We start from the raw sequence: 13,449 nt of genomic DNA, 5'->3' as shown, positions 1-13,449 counted from the left end.
CGAGACACTTATTCTAGTCACTTTTTTGGTCAATATCTTCCATACCTGTGTAAAGTTTAATGCTGATTTTAAGTCAACTGGAATAAGTAACTTGGCCGATCTAGGCACTGGACAACAAACTTCTGCTAAATCCTGATGTCATCTTGTAACGCCAGACAGCACGTGGCCCAGGATCATTGTCCGGTGCACGTGTTAGCAGTTGCAAGGCAGCAAAAGCCTTCGTTCATCCCTGGGTGGGCTCGAACCACCAACCTTTCGGTTAACAGCCGAACGCGCTAACCGATTGCGCCACAGAGACTTAGAAAGCAATGCAATTGTAGTAGAAATGCTGAACTTTGTCTCAATAGGTATGCTCGAATAATCCAAATGTAAGCTGCCGAAAAGAGAGAGAGAAAGGAAACAGAAACGCCCAACGTGAAGCTCGAACCCACAACCCTGAGATTAAGAGTCTCATGCTCTACCGACTGAGCTAGCCGGGGTTCTGATACATTCATTCTAGTCACTATTTTGATCAATACCTTCCCTAACTGTGTAAAGTTTGATGCTGATTTTAAGTCAACTGGAATAAGTAACTTGGCCGATCTAGGCACTGGACAACAAACTTCTGCTAAATCCTGATGTCATCTTGTAACGTCAGACAGCACGTGGCCCAGGATCATTGTCCGGTGCACGTGTTAGCAGTTGCAAGGCAGCAAAAGCCTTCATTCGTCCCTGGGTGGGCTCGAACCACCAACCTTTCGGTTAACAGCCGAACGCGCTAACCGATTGCGCCACAGAGACTTAGAAAGCAATGCAATTGTAGTAGAAATGCTGAACTTTGTCTCATTAGGTATGCTCGAATAATCCAAATGAAAGCTGCCGAAAAGAAAGAGAGAAAGGAAACAGAAACGCCCAACGTGGGGCTCGAACCCACGACCCTGAGATTAAGAGTCTCATGCTCTACCGACTGAGCTAGCCGGGCTTCTGATACATTAATTCTAGTCACTGTTTTGATCAATACCTTCCCTACCTGTGTAAAGCTTGATGCTGATTTTAAGTCAACTGGAATAAGTAACTTGGCCGATCTAGGCACTGGACAACAAACTTCTGCTAAATCCTGATGTCATCTTGTAACGCCAGACAGCACGTGGCCCAGGATCATTGTCTGGTGCACGTGTTAGCAGTTGTAAGGCAACAAAAGCCTTCGTTCATCCCTGGGTGGGCTCGAACCACCAACCTTTCAGTTAATGGCTGAACGCGCTAACCGATTGCGCCACAGAGAATCAGACACCAAACTAACTGTAGTAGAAACGCTGAACTTTGTCTCACTTGGTCTGCTGGATGAACCCAAATGAAAGCTGTTGAAAAGAGAGAGAGAAAGGTAACAGAAACACCCAACGTGGGGCTCAAACCCACGTCACTGAGATTAAGAGTCTCATGCTCTACCGACTGAGCTAGCCGGGCTTCTGATACGTTCATTCTAGTCACTGTTTTGATCAATACCTTCCCTACCTGTGTAAAGTTTGATGCTGATTTTAAGTCAACTGGAATAAGTAACTTGGCCGATCTAGGCACTGGACAAAAACTTCTGCTAAATCCTGATGTCATCTTGTAACGCCAGACAGCACGTGGCCCAGGATCATTGCCCGGTGCACGTGTTAGCAGTTGCAAGGCAGCAAAAGATTTCGTTCGTCCATGGGTGGGCTCGAACCACCAACCTTTCGGTTAAAAGCCGAACGCGCCACAGAGACTTAGAGAGCAATGCAACTGTAGTAGAAATGCTGAACTTTGTCTCAATAGGTATGCTCGAATAATCCAAATGAAAGCTGCCGAAAAGAGAGAGCGAAAGGAAACAGAAACGTCCAACGTGGATCTCGAACCCACGACCCTGAGATTAAGAGTCTCATGCTCTACCGACTGAGCTAGCCGGGCTTCTGATATATTCATTCTAGTCACTGTTTTGATCAATACCTTCCCTACCTGTTTAAAGTTTGATGCTGATTTTAAGTCAACTGGAATAAGTAACTTGGCCGATCCAGGCACTGGACAACAAACTTCTGCTAAATCCTGATGTCATCTTGTAATGCCAGACAGCACGTGGCCCAGGATCATTGCCCGGTGGACGTGTTAGCAGTTGCAAGGCAGCAAAAGCCTTCGTTCGTCCCTGGATGGGCTCAAAGCAACAACCTTTCGGTTAACAGCTGAACGCGCTAACCGATTGCGCCACAGAGACTCAGACACCAAACAAACTGTAGTAGAAATGCTGAACTTTGTCTCACTTGGTCTGCTGGATGAACCCAAATGAAAGCTGCTGAAAAGAGAGAGAGAAAGGTAACAGAAACACCCAACGTGGGGCTCAAACCCATGTCACTGAGATTAAGTGTGTCGTGCTCTCCCACCTGAGCTAGTCAGGCTTGCGAGACACTTATTCTAGTCACTTTTTTGATCAATACCTTCCCTACCTGTTTAAAGTTTGATGCTGATTTTAAGTCAACTGGAATAAGTAACTTGGCCAATAGAGGCACTGGACAACAAACTTCTGCTAAATCCTGATGTCATCTTGTAACGCCAGACAGGGCTTGTGAGATGCTCATTCAAGAGAAAGTCACTGTTTTGATCAATACCTTCCCTACCTGTGTAAAGTTTAATGGTGTTTTTAAGTGTTTTTAAGTGTGTCGTGCTCTCCTACCTGAGCTAGCCAGGCTTGCGAGACACTTATTCTGGTCACTTTTTTGATCATTACCTTCCCTACCTGTGTAAAGTTTGATGCTGATTTTAAGTCAACTGGAATAAGTAACTTGGCCGATCTAGGCACTGGACAACAAACTTCTGCTAAATCCTGATGTCATCTTGTAACGCCAGACAGGGCTTGTGAGATGCTCATTCAAGAGAAAGTCACTGTTTTGATCAATACCTTCCCTACCTGTGTAAAGTTTGATGCTGATTTTAAGTGAACTGGAATAAAAAAAATTGGCCAATACAGGCACTAGACAACAAACTTCTGCTAAATCCTGATGTCATCTTGTAACGCCAGACAGCACGTGGCCCAGGATCATTGCCCGGTGCACGTGTTAGCAGTTGCAAGGCAGCAAAAGCCTTCGTTCGTCCCTGGGTGGGCTCGAACCACCAATCTTTTGGTTAACAGCCGAACGCGCTAACCGATTGCCCCACAGAGACTTAGAAAGCAATGCAACTGTAGTAGAAATGCTGAACTTTGTCTCAATAGGTATGCTCGAATAATCCAAATGAAAGCTGCCGAAAAGAGAGAGAGAAAGGAAACAGAAACGCCCAACGTGGGGCTCGAACTCACGACCCTGAGATTAAGAGTCTCATGCTCTACCGACTGAAGCTAGCCGGGCTTCTGATGTATTCATTCTAGTCACTGTTTTGATCAAAACCTTCCCTACCTGTGTAAAGTTTGATGCTGATTTTAAGTCAACTGGAATAAGTAACTTGGCCGATCTAGGCACTGTACAACAAACTTCTGCTAAATCCTGATGTCATCTTGTAACGCCAGACAGCACGTGGCCCAGGATCATTGTCCTGGTGCACGTGTTAGCAGTTGTAAGGCAACAAAAGCCTTCGTTCATCCCTGGATGGGCTCAAACCACCAACCTTTCGGTTAACAGCTGAAACGCACTAACCGATTGCGCCACAGAGACTCAGACTACCAATACTACTGTAGTAGAAATGCTGAACTTTGTCTCACTTGGTCTGCTAGGATGAAACCCAAATGAAAGCTGCTGAAAAGAGAGAGAGAAAGGTAACAGAAACACCCAACGTGGGGCTCAAACCCAAGTCACTGAGATTAAGTGTGTCGTGCTCTCCCACCTGAGCTAGTCAGGCTTGTGAGACACTCATTCTAGTCACTGTTTTGATTCATACCTTCCCTACCTGTGTAAAGTTTGATGCTGATTTTAAGTCAACTGGAATAAGTAACTTGGCCAATAGAGGCACTGGACAACAAACTTCTGCTAAATCCTGATGTCATCTTGTAACGCCAGACAGGGCTTGTGAGATGCTCATTCAAGAGAAAGTCACTGTTTTGATCAATACCTTCCCTACCTGTGTAAAGTTTGATGCTGATTTTAAGTCAACTGGAATAAAAAAAATTGGCCAATACAGGCACTAGACAACAAACTTCTGCTAAATCCTGATGTCATCTTGTAACGCCAGACAGCACGTGGCCCAGGATCATTGCCCGGTGCACGTGTTAGCAGTTGCAAGGCAGCAAAAGCCTTCGTTCGTCCCTGGGTGGGCTCGAACCACCAATCTTTCGGTTAACAGCCGAACGCGCTAACCGATTGCCCCACAGAGACTTAGAAAGCAATGCAACTGTAGTAGAAATGCTGAACTTTGTCTCAATAGGTATGCTCGAATAATCCAAATGAAAGCTGCCGAAAAGAGAGAGAGAAAGGAAACAGAAACGCCCAACGTGGGGCTCGAACTCACAACCCTGAGATTAAGAGTCTCATGCTCTACCGACTGAGCTAGCCGGGCTTCTGATGTATTCATTCTAGTCACTGTTTTGATCAATACCTTCCCTACCTGTGTAAAGTTTGATGCTGATTTTAAGTCAACTGGAATAAGTAACTTGGCCGATCTAGGCACTGTACAACAAACTTCTGCTAAATCCTGATGTCATCTTGTAACGCCAGACAGCACGTGGCCCAGGATCATTGCCCGGTGGACGTGTTAGCAGTTGCAAGGCAGCAAAAGCCTTCGTTCGTCCCTGGATGGGCTCAAAGCAACAACCTTTCGGTTAACAGCCAAACTCGCTAACCGATTGTGCCACAGAGACTCAGACTTATCATACCAACTGTAGTAGAAACGCTGAACTTTGTCTCACTTGGTCTGCTAGATGAACCCAAATGAAAGCTGCCGAAAAGAGAGAGAAAGGTTACAGAAACACCAAACGTGGGGCTCAAACCCACGTCACTGAGATTAAGTGTCTCATGCTCTCCCACCTGAGCTAGCCAGGCTTGTGAGATACCCATTCTAGTCACTGTTTTGATCCATACCTTCCCTACCTGTGTAAAGTTTGATGCTGATTTTAAGTCAACTGGAATAAGTAACTTGGCCAATAGAGGCACTGGACAACAAACTTCTGCTAAATCCTGATGTCATCTTGTAACGCCAGACAGGGCTTGTGAGATGCTCATTCAAGAGAAAGTCACTGTTTTGATCAATACCTTCCCTACCTGTGTAAAGTTTGATGCTGATTTTAAGTCAACTGGAATAAAAAAAATTGGCCAATACAGGCACTAGACAACAAACTTCTGCTAAATCCTGATGTCATCTTGTAACGCCAGACAGCACGTGGCCCAGGATCATTGCCCGGTGCACGTGTTAGCAGTTGCAAGGCAGCAAAAGCCTTCGTTCGTCCCTGGGTGGGCTCGAACCACCAATCTTTCGGTTAACAGCCGAACGCGCTAACCGATTGCCCCACAGAGACTTAGAAAGCAATGCAACTGTAGTAGAAATGCTGAACTTTGTCTCAATAGGTATGCTCGAATAAACCAAATGAAAGCTGCCGAAAAGAGAGAGAGAAAGGAAACAGAAACGCCCAATGTGGGGCTCGAACCCACGACCCTGAGATTAAGAGTCTCATGCTCTACCGACTGAGCTAGCCGGGCTTCTGATGTATTCATTCTAGTCACTGTTTTGATCAAAACCTTCCCTACCTGTGTAAAGTTTGATGCTGATTTTAAGTCAACTGGAATAAGTAACTTGGCCGATCTAGGCACTGTACAACAAACTTCTGCTAAATCCTGATGTCATCTTGTAACGCCAGACAGCACGTGGCCCAGGATCATTGTCTGGTGCACGTGTTAGCAGTTGTAAGGCCACAAAAGCCTTCGTTCATCCCTGGGTGAGCTCAAACCACCAACCTTTCGGTTAACAGCTGAACGCGCTAACCGATTGCGCCACAGAGACTCAGACACCAAACAAACTGTAGTAGAAATGCTGAACTTTGTCTCACTTGGTCTGCTGGACAAACCCAAATGAAAGCTGCTGAAAAGAGAGAGAGAAAGGTAACAGAAACACCCAACGTGGGGCTCAAACCCATGTCACTGAGATTAAGTGTGTCGTCCTCTCCCACCTGAGCTAGTCAGGCTTGCGAGACACTTATTCTAGTCACTATTTTGATCAATACCTTCTCTACCTGTTTAAAGTTTGATGCTGATTTTAAGTCAACTGGAATAAGTAACTTGGCCAATAGAGGCACTGGACAACAAACTTCTGCTAAATCCTGATGTCATCTTGTAACGCCAGACAGGGCTTGTGAGATGCTCATTCAAGAGAAAGTCACTGTTTTGATCAATACCTTCCCTACCTGTGTAAAGTTTAATGGTGTTTTTAAGTGTTTTTAAGTGTGTCGTGCTCTCCCACCTGAGCTAGCCAGGCTTGCGAGACACTTATTCTGGTCACTTTTTTGATCATTACCTTCCCTACCTGTGTAAAGTTTAATGCTGATTTTAAGTCAACTGGAATAAGTAACTTGGCCGATCTAGGCACTGGACAACAAACTTCTGCTAAATCCTGATGTCATCTTGTAACGCCAGACAGGGCTTGTGAGATGCTCATTCAAGAGAAAGTCACTGTTTTGATCAATACCTTCCCTACCTGTGTAAAGTTTGATGCTGATTTTAAGTCAACTGGAATAAAAAAAATTGGCCAATACAGGCACTAGACAACAAACTTCTGCTAAATCCTGATGTCATCTTGTAACGCCAGACAGCACGTGGCCCAGGATCATTGCCCGGTGCACGTGTTAGCAGTTGCAAGGCAGCAAAAGCCTTCGTTCGTCCCTGGGTGGGCTCGAACCACCAATCTTTCGGTTAACAGCCGAACGCGCTAACCGATTGCCCCACAGAGACTTAGAAAGCAATGCAACTGTAGTAGAAATGCTGAACTTTGTCTCAATAGGTATGCTCGAATAATCCAAATGAAAGCTGCCGAAAAGAGAGAGAGAAAGGAAACAGAAACGCCCAACGTGGGGCTCGAACTCACAACCCTGAGATTAAGAGTCTCATGCTCTACCGACTGAGCTAGCCGGGCTTCTGATGTATTCATTCTAGTCACTGTTTTGATCAAAACCTTCCCTACCTGTGTAAAGTTTGATGCTGATTTTAAGTCAACTGGAATAAGTAACTTGGCCGATCTAGGCACTGTACAACAAACTTCTGCTAAATCCTGATGTCATCTTGCAACGCCAGACAGCACGTGGCCCAGGATCATTGTCTGGTGCACGTGTTAGCAGTTGTAAGGCAACAAAAGCCTTCGTTCATCCCTGGGTGGGCTCAAACCACCAACCTTTCGGTTAACAGCTGAACGCACTAACCGATTGCGCCACAGAGACTCAGACACCAAATATACTGTAGTAGAAATGCTGAACTTTGTCTCACTTGGTCTGCTGGATGAAACCAAATGAAAGCTGCTGAAAAGAGAGAGAGAAAGGTAACAGAAACACCCAACGTGGGGCTCAAACCCAAGTCACTGAGATTAAGTGTGTCGTGCTCTCCCACCTGAGCTAGTCAGGCTTGCGAGACACTTGTTCTATTCACTTTTTTGATCAATACCTTCCCTACCTGTGTAAAGTTTAATGCTGATTTTAAGTCAACTGGAATAAGTAACTTGGCCGATCTAGGCACTGGACAACAAAGTTCTGCTAAATCCTGATGTCATCTTGTAACGCCAGACAGCACGTGGCCCAGGATCATTGCCCGGTGCACGTGTTAGCAGTTGCAAGGCAGCAAAAGGCTTCGTTCGTCCCTGGGTGGGCTCGAACCACCAACCTTTCGGTTAACAGCCGAATGCGCCACAGAGACTTAGAGAGCAATGCAACTGTAGTAGAAATGCTGAACTTTGTCTCAATAGGTATGCTCGAATAATCCAAATGAAAGCTGCCGAAAAGAGAGAGAGAAAGGAAACAGAAACGCCCAATGTGGGGCTGGAACCCATGTCCCTGAGATTAAGAGTCTCATGCTCTACCAACTGAGCTAGCTGGGCTTCTGATACATTCATTCTAGTCACTGTTTTGATCAATACCTTCCCTACCTGTTTAAAGTTTGATGCTGATTTTAAGTCAACTGGAGTAAGTAACTTGGTCCGATCTAGGCACTGGACAACAAACTTCTGCTAAATCCTGATGTCATCTTGTAACGCCAGACAGCACGTGGCCCAGGATCATTGCCCGGTGCACGTGTTAGCAGTTGCAAGGCAGCAAAAGCCTTCGTTCGTCCCTGGATGGGCTCAAAGCAACAACCTTTCGGTTAAGAGCCAAACTCGCTAACCGATTGTGCCACAGAGACTCAGACTTATCATACCAACTGTAGTAGAAACGCTGAACTTTGTTTACTTGGTCTGCTGGATGAACCCAAATGAAAGCTGCCGAAAAGAGAGAGAAAGGTAACAGAAACACCAAACGTGGGGCTCAAACCCACGTCACTGAGATTAAGTGTCTCATGCTCTCCCACCTGAGCTAGCCAGGCTTGTGAGACACTCATTCTAGTCACTGTTTTGATCAATACCTTCCCTACCTGTGTAAAGTTTGATGCTGATTTTAAGTCAACTGGAATAAGTAACTTGGCCAATAGAGGCACTGGACAACAAACTTCTGCTAAATCCTGATGTCATCTTGTAACGCCAGACAGGGCTTGTGAGTTGCTCATTCAAGAGAAAGTCACTGTTTTGATCAATACCTTCCCTACCTGTGTAAAGTTTAATGGTGTTTTTAAGTCAACTGGAATAAAAAAAAATTGGCCAATACAGGCACTGGACAACAAACTTCTGCTAAATCCTGATGTCATCTTGTAACGCCAGACAGCACGTGGCCCAGGATCTATGCCCAGTGGACGTGTTAGCAGTTGCAAGGCAGAGAAAAAGCTTAAATCGTCCCTGGGTGGGCTCGAACCACCAACCTTTCGGTTAACAGCCGAACGCGCTAACCGATTGCGCCACAGAGACTTAGAGAGCAATCCAACTGTAGTAGAAATGCTGAACTTTGTCTCAAGAGGTATGCTCGAAGAATCCAAATGAAAGCTGCCGAAAAGAGAGAGAGGTAACAGAAACATCCAACGTGGGGCTAAAACCCATGTCACAGAGATTAAGAGTCTCACGCTCTAACGACTGAGCTAGCCGGACTTCTGATACATTCGTTCTAGTCACTGTTTTGATCAATACCTTCCCTACCTGTGTAAAGTTTGATGCTGATTTTAAGTCAACTGGAATAAGTAACTTGGCCGATTCAGGCACTGGACAACAAACTTCTGCTAAATCCTGATGTCATCTTGTAACGCCAGACAGCACGTGGCCCAGGATCATTGCCCGGTGCACATGTTAGCAGTTGCAAGGCAGCAAAAGCCTTCGTTCGTCCCTGGGTGGGCTCGAACCACCAACATTTAGGTTAACAGCCGAACACGCTAACCAATTGCACCACAGAGACTCAAACACCAAACCAACTGTTGTAAAAACGCTGAACTTTGTCTAACTTGGTCTGCTGGATCAACCCAAATGAAAGCTGCCAAAAAGAGAGAGAGAAAGGTAACAGAAACACCCAACGTGGGGCTCAAACCCATGTCACTGAGATTAAGTGTGTCATGCTCTCCCACCTGAGCTAGCCAGGCTTGTGAGACACTTATTGTAGTCACGGTTTTGATCAATACCTTCCCTGTCTGTGTAAAGTTTGATGCTGATTTTAAGTCAACTGTAATAAGTAACTTGGCCGATCTAGGCAATGGACAACAAACTTCTGCTAAATCCTGATGTCATCTTGTAACGCCAGACAGCACGTGGCCCAGGATCATTGCCCGGTGCACGTGTTAGCAGTTGCAAGGCAGCAAAAGCCTTTGTTTGTCCCTGGGTGGGCTCGAACCACCAACTTTTCTTTTAACAGCCGAACGCGCTAACCGATTGCGCCACAGAGACTAAAAGAGCAATGCAACTGTAGTAGAAATGCTGAACTTTGTCTCCATAGGTATGCTTGAAGAATCCAAACAAAAGCTGCCGAAAAGAGAGAGAGAAAGGTAACAGAAACGCCCAACGTGGGGCTCGAACCCACGACCCTGAGATTAAGAGTGTCATGCTCTACCAACTGAGCTAGCCGTGCTTCTGACACATTCATTCTAGTCACTGTTTTGATCAATACCTTCCCTACCTGTGTAAAGTTTGATGCTGATTTTAAGTCAACTGGAATAAGTAACTTGGCCAATCCAGGCACTGGACAACAAACTTCTGCTAAATCCTGATGTCATCTTGTAACGCCAGACAGCACATGGCCCAGGATCATTGCTCGGTACAAGTGTTAGCAGTTGCAAGGCAGCAAAAGCCTTCGTTCGTCCCTGGATGGGCTCAAAGCAACAACCTTTCGGTTAACAGCAGAATTCGCTAACCGATTGTGCCATAGAGACTCAGACTAACGATACCAACTGTGGTAGAAACGCTGAACTTTGTCTCACTTGGTCTGCTGGATGAAACCAAATGAAAGCTGCCGAAAAGAGAGAGAGAAAGTTAACAGAAACAATCAACATGAGGCTCGAACCCACGTCACTGAGATTAAGTGTCTCATGCTCTCCCGACTGAGCTAGGCGGGATTGTGAGACACTCATTCTAGTCACTGTTTTGATCAATACCTTCCCTATCTGTGTAAAGTTTGATGCTGATTTTAAGTCAACTGTAATAAGTAACTTGGCCGATCTAGGCAATGGACAACAAACTTCTACTAAATCATGATGTCATCTTGTAACGCCAGACAGCACGTGGCCCAGGATCATTGCCCGGTGCACGTGTTAGCAGTTGCAAGGCAGCAAAAGCCTTTGTTTGTCCCTGGGTGGGCTCGAACCACCAACCTTTCGGTTAACAGCCGAACGCGCTAACCGATTGCGCCACAGAGACTAAAAGAGCAATGCAACTGTAGTAGAAATGCTGAACTTTGTCTCCATAGGTATGCTTGAAGAATCCAAACGAAAGCTGCCGAAAAGAGAGAGAGAAAGGTAACAGAAACGCCCAACGTGGGGCTCGAACCCACGACCCTGAGATTAAGAGTCTCATGCTCTACCAACTGAGCTAGCCGTGCTTCTGACACATTCATTCTAGTCACTGTTTTGATCAATACCTTCCCTACCTGTGTAAAGTTTGATGCTGATTTTAAGTCAACTGGAATAAGTAACTTGGCCAATCCAGGCACTGGACAACAAACTTCTGCTAAATCCTGATGTCATCTTGTAACGCCAGACAGCACATGGCCCAGGATCATTGCTCGGTACAAGTGTTAGCAGTTGCAAGGCAGCAAAAGCCTTCGTTCGTCCCTGGATGGGCTCAAAGCAACAACCTTTCGGTTAACAGCAGAATTCGCTAACCGATTGTGCCATAGAGACTCAGACTAACGATACCAACTGTGGTAGAAACGCTGAACTTTGTCTCACTTGGTCTGCTGGATGAAACCAAATGAAAGCTGCCGAAAAGAGAGAGAGAAAGTTAACAGAAACAATCAACATGAGGCTCGAACCCACGTCACTGAGATTAACTGTCTCATGCTCTCCCGACTGAGCTAGGCGGGATTGTGAGACACTCATTCTAGTCACTGTTTTGATCAATACCTTCCCTATCTGTGTAAAGTTTGATGCTGATTTTAAGTCAACTGGAATAAGTAACTTGGCCAATCCAGGCACTGGACAACAAACTTCTGCTAAATCCTGATGTCATCTTGTAACGCCAGACAGGGCTTGTGAGATGCTCATTCAAGAGAAAGTCACTGTTTTGATCAATACCATCCCTTCCTGTGTAAATTTTAATGGTGTTTTTAAGTCAACTGGAATAAAAAAATTGGCCAACACAGGCACTGGACAACAAACTTCTGCTAAATCCTGATGTCATCTTGTAACGCCAGACAGCACGTGGCCCAGGATCTATGCCCAGTGCACGTGTTAGCAGTTGCAAGGCAGAGAAAAAGCTTAATTCGTCCCTAGGTGGGCTCGAACCACCAACCTTTCAGTTAACAGGCAAACGCGCTAACCGATTGCGTCACAGAGACTCAGAGACCGATCCAACTGTAGTAGAAATGCTAAACTTTGTCTCAATAGGTATGCTTGAAGAATGCAAATGAAAGCTGCTGAAAAGAGAGAGAGAAAGGTAACAGATCAACATGATCTCCATTACCAAAGCTTAGCGAACCTTTTAGGTTTGTAATGTGACAGTGAGATTCTAGCAAGATTGGATTAATCTTATTTGAAGTGTGCAGCAAGTCGAATTCGAAGCTAACTATTGTCCTCAGATCATCACGCCTAAGTTTTGAGAAGTCAGAATTTTTTCACACAACCTAAATGTAACCCAACAAACACAACCCAGATGGGACTTGAACCCACAATCCCCAGTTTCAAAGGCTGATGCCTCATCCATTAGGCCACTGGGTCAATACTAGCGTTTGTCATATCTGTTGTATGGCTCAGGAAGTTCTTGTAACTCAGAAAACAGTACTTTAGGATCCCTATGCCATATTGCATTCAGACGATCTGATGTGTACACCTAATGACAAAAACAAAAACAACATGAACAAAGAGTAGATCGGATCAGTCTCACAGAATTTTTTGTGGCACTGCAGACTCCTTTTATGGGGCTCGTTGGTCTAGGGGTGTGATTCTCGCTTAGGGTGCGAGAGGTCCCCTAAGAGGTTCGAATCCCGGACAAGCCCTACGACTGTCATAGAAAACGTAGCGGTGTTGTGCTTTTTATGGTGTTTTTATGTTAATTGTATCAGCTTTTGCTGTGACTTTAGTTAATGAACATTTAGTGGACTTCTGATCTAAATCAGTCTAACATGTACAATTATACAGACAAAAAAAGGAGCGGCAATGATACAGTTGTTAGATTTGTTTATGGATCTTGAACAACCCACCAGCTTTATATGTAAGCACCATTTTTGTGTTTGTACAAAGTCTCTTCTCTGTAGGCACCATGCAGGATACTTGAGTGTGCAGTATTAGTGCACAAATTTCCAAACAAACATGCCTAGACCAAAAATATAAACTATGCCGCCAGACCAAACTGTGGGCTGGCCCACACAAAACAGAAGTCCACTGTGGGCCCATAGCAAATCCACACAAAGTGGAGCTTATGGCCACACTGGGCGAAGAATAGGTATACTCGGGCACAGAATCTGGGTCAGAAGTATGCCCTATGAGCATGCTCTGTGGGTATTTAGTAATTAAAAAATAGTTAGGTCTCACTAATACTAAGTTGAGTCCAGGCACAAAATGTGCCTATAAGGTCCCAATAAAGCACTCATACAAAGAAGTGTGGCTATGAACATGCATGGCCATTGTGGCTTTAACACAAAACAAAACTAGTTCACTTCTACTATGTACAAAAGTAGCACAATATTACTTCAACTGCATAATTACATATTTTGAAAACATAAAGTCAATAATAAATGAAGCTATCTAAAAATATAAAGACAACATGGACTATTTT

The 13,449-nt window shown here is 45.0% G+C and overlaps 8 non-coding genes across 8 annotated transcripts; all 8 read right to left on the bottom strand.

The window, feature by feature from the left end:
• Positions 1-224: 224 nt before the first annotated feature.
• On the bottom strand, positions 225-298 carry trnan-guu (transfer RNA asparagine (anticodon GUU)). The gene has a single exon. It is a non-coding gene; the product is annotated as a tRNA-Asn (tRNA).
• A 408-nt stretch (positions 299-706) lies between these two features.
• On the bottom strand, positions 707-780 carry trnan-guu (transfer RNA asparagine (anticodon GUU)). Its single transcript has one exon. It is a non-coding gene; the product is annotated as a tRNA-Asn (tRNA).
• A 108-nt stretch (positions 781-888) lies between these two features.
• trnak-cuu (transfer RNA lysine (anticodon CUU)) lies at positions 889-961 on the bottom strand. The gene has a single exon. It is a non-coding gene; the product is annotated as a tRNA-Lys (tRNA).
• A 225-nt stretch (positions 962-1,186) lies between these two features.
• Positions 1,187-1,262, bottom strand: trnan-auu (transfer RNA asparagine (anticodon AUU)). The gene has a single exon. It is a non-coding gene; the product is annotated as a tRNA-Asn (tRNA).
• Positions 1,263-5,542: 4,280 nt separating this feature from the next.
• Positions 5,543-5,615, bottom strand: trnak-cuu (transfer RNA lysine (anticodon CUU)). Its single transcript has one exon. It is a non-coding gene; the product is annotated as a tRNA-Lys (tRNA).
• Positions 5,616-8,875: 3,260 nt separating this feature from the next.
• Positions 8,876-8,949, bottom strand: trnan-guu (transfer RNA asparagine (anticodon GUU)). Its single transcript has one exon. It is a non-coding gene; the product is annotated as a tRNA-Asn (tRNA).
• Positions 8,950-10,801: 1,852 nt separating this feature from the next.
• On the bottom strand, positions 10,802-10,875 carry trnan-guu (transfer RNA asparagine (anticodon GUU)). Its single transcript has one exon. It is a non-coding gene; the product is annotated as a tRNA-Asn (tRNA).
• Positions 10,876-10,983: 108 nt separating this feature from the next.
• Positions 10,984-11,056, bottom strand: trnak-cuu (transfer RNA lysine (anticodon CUU)). Its single transcript has one exon. It is a non-coding gene; the product is annotated as a tRNA-Lys (tRNA).
• Positions 11,057-13,449: the final 2,393 nt, after the last annotated feature.

Source organism: Danio aesculapii, chromosome 4, assembly GCF_903798145.1.
Source record: "Danio aesculapii chromosome 4, fDanAes4.1, whole genome shotgun sequence".
Lineage (NCBI taxonomy): Eukaryota > Metazoa > Chordata > Actinopteri > Cypriniformes > Danionidae > Danio > Danio aesculapii.
This window is presented reverse-complemented; position numbering and strand designations above follow the sequence as displayed.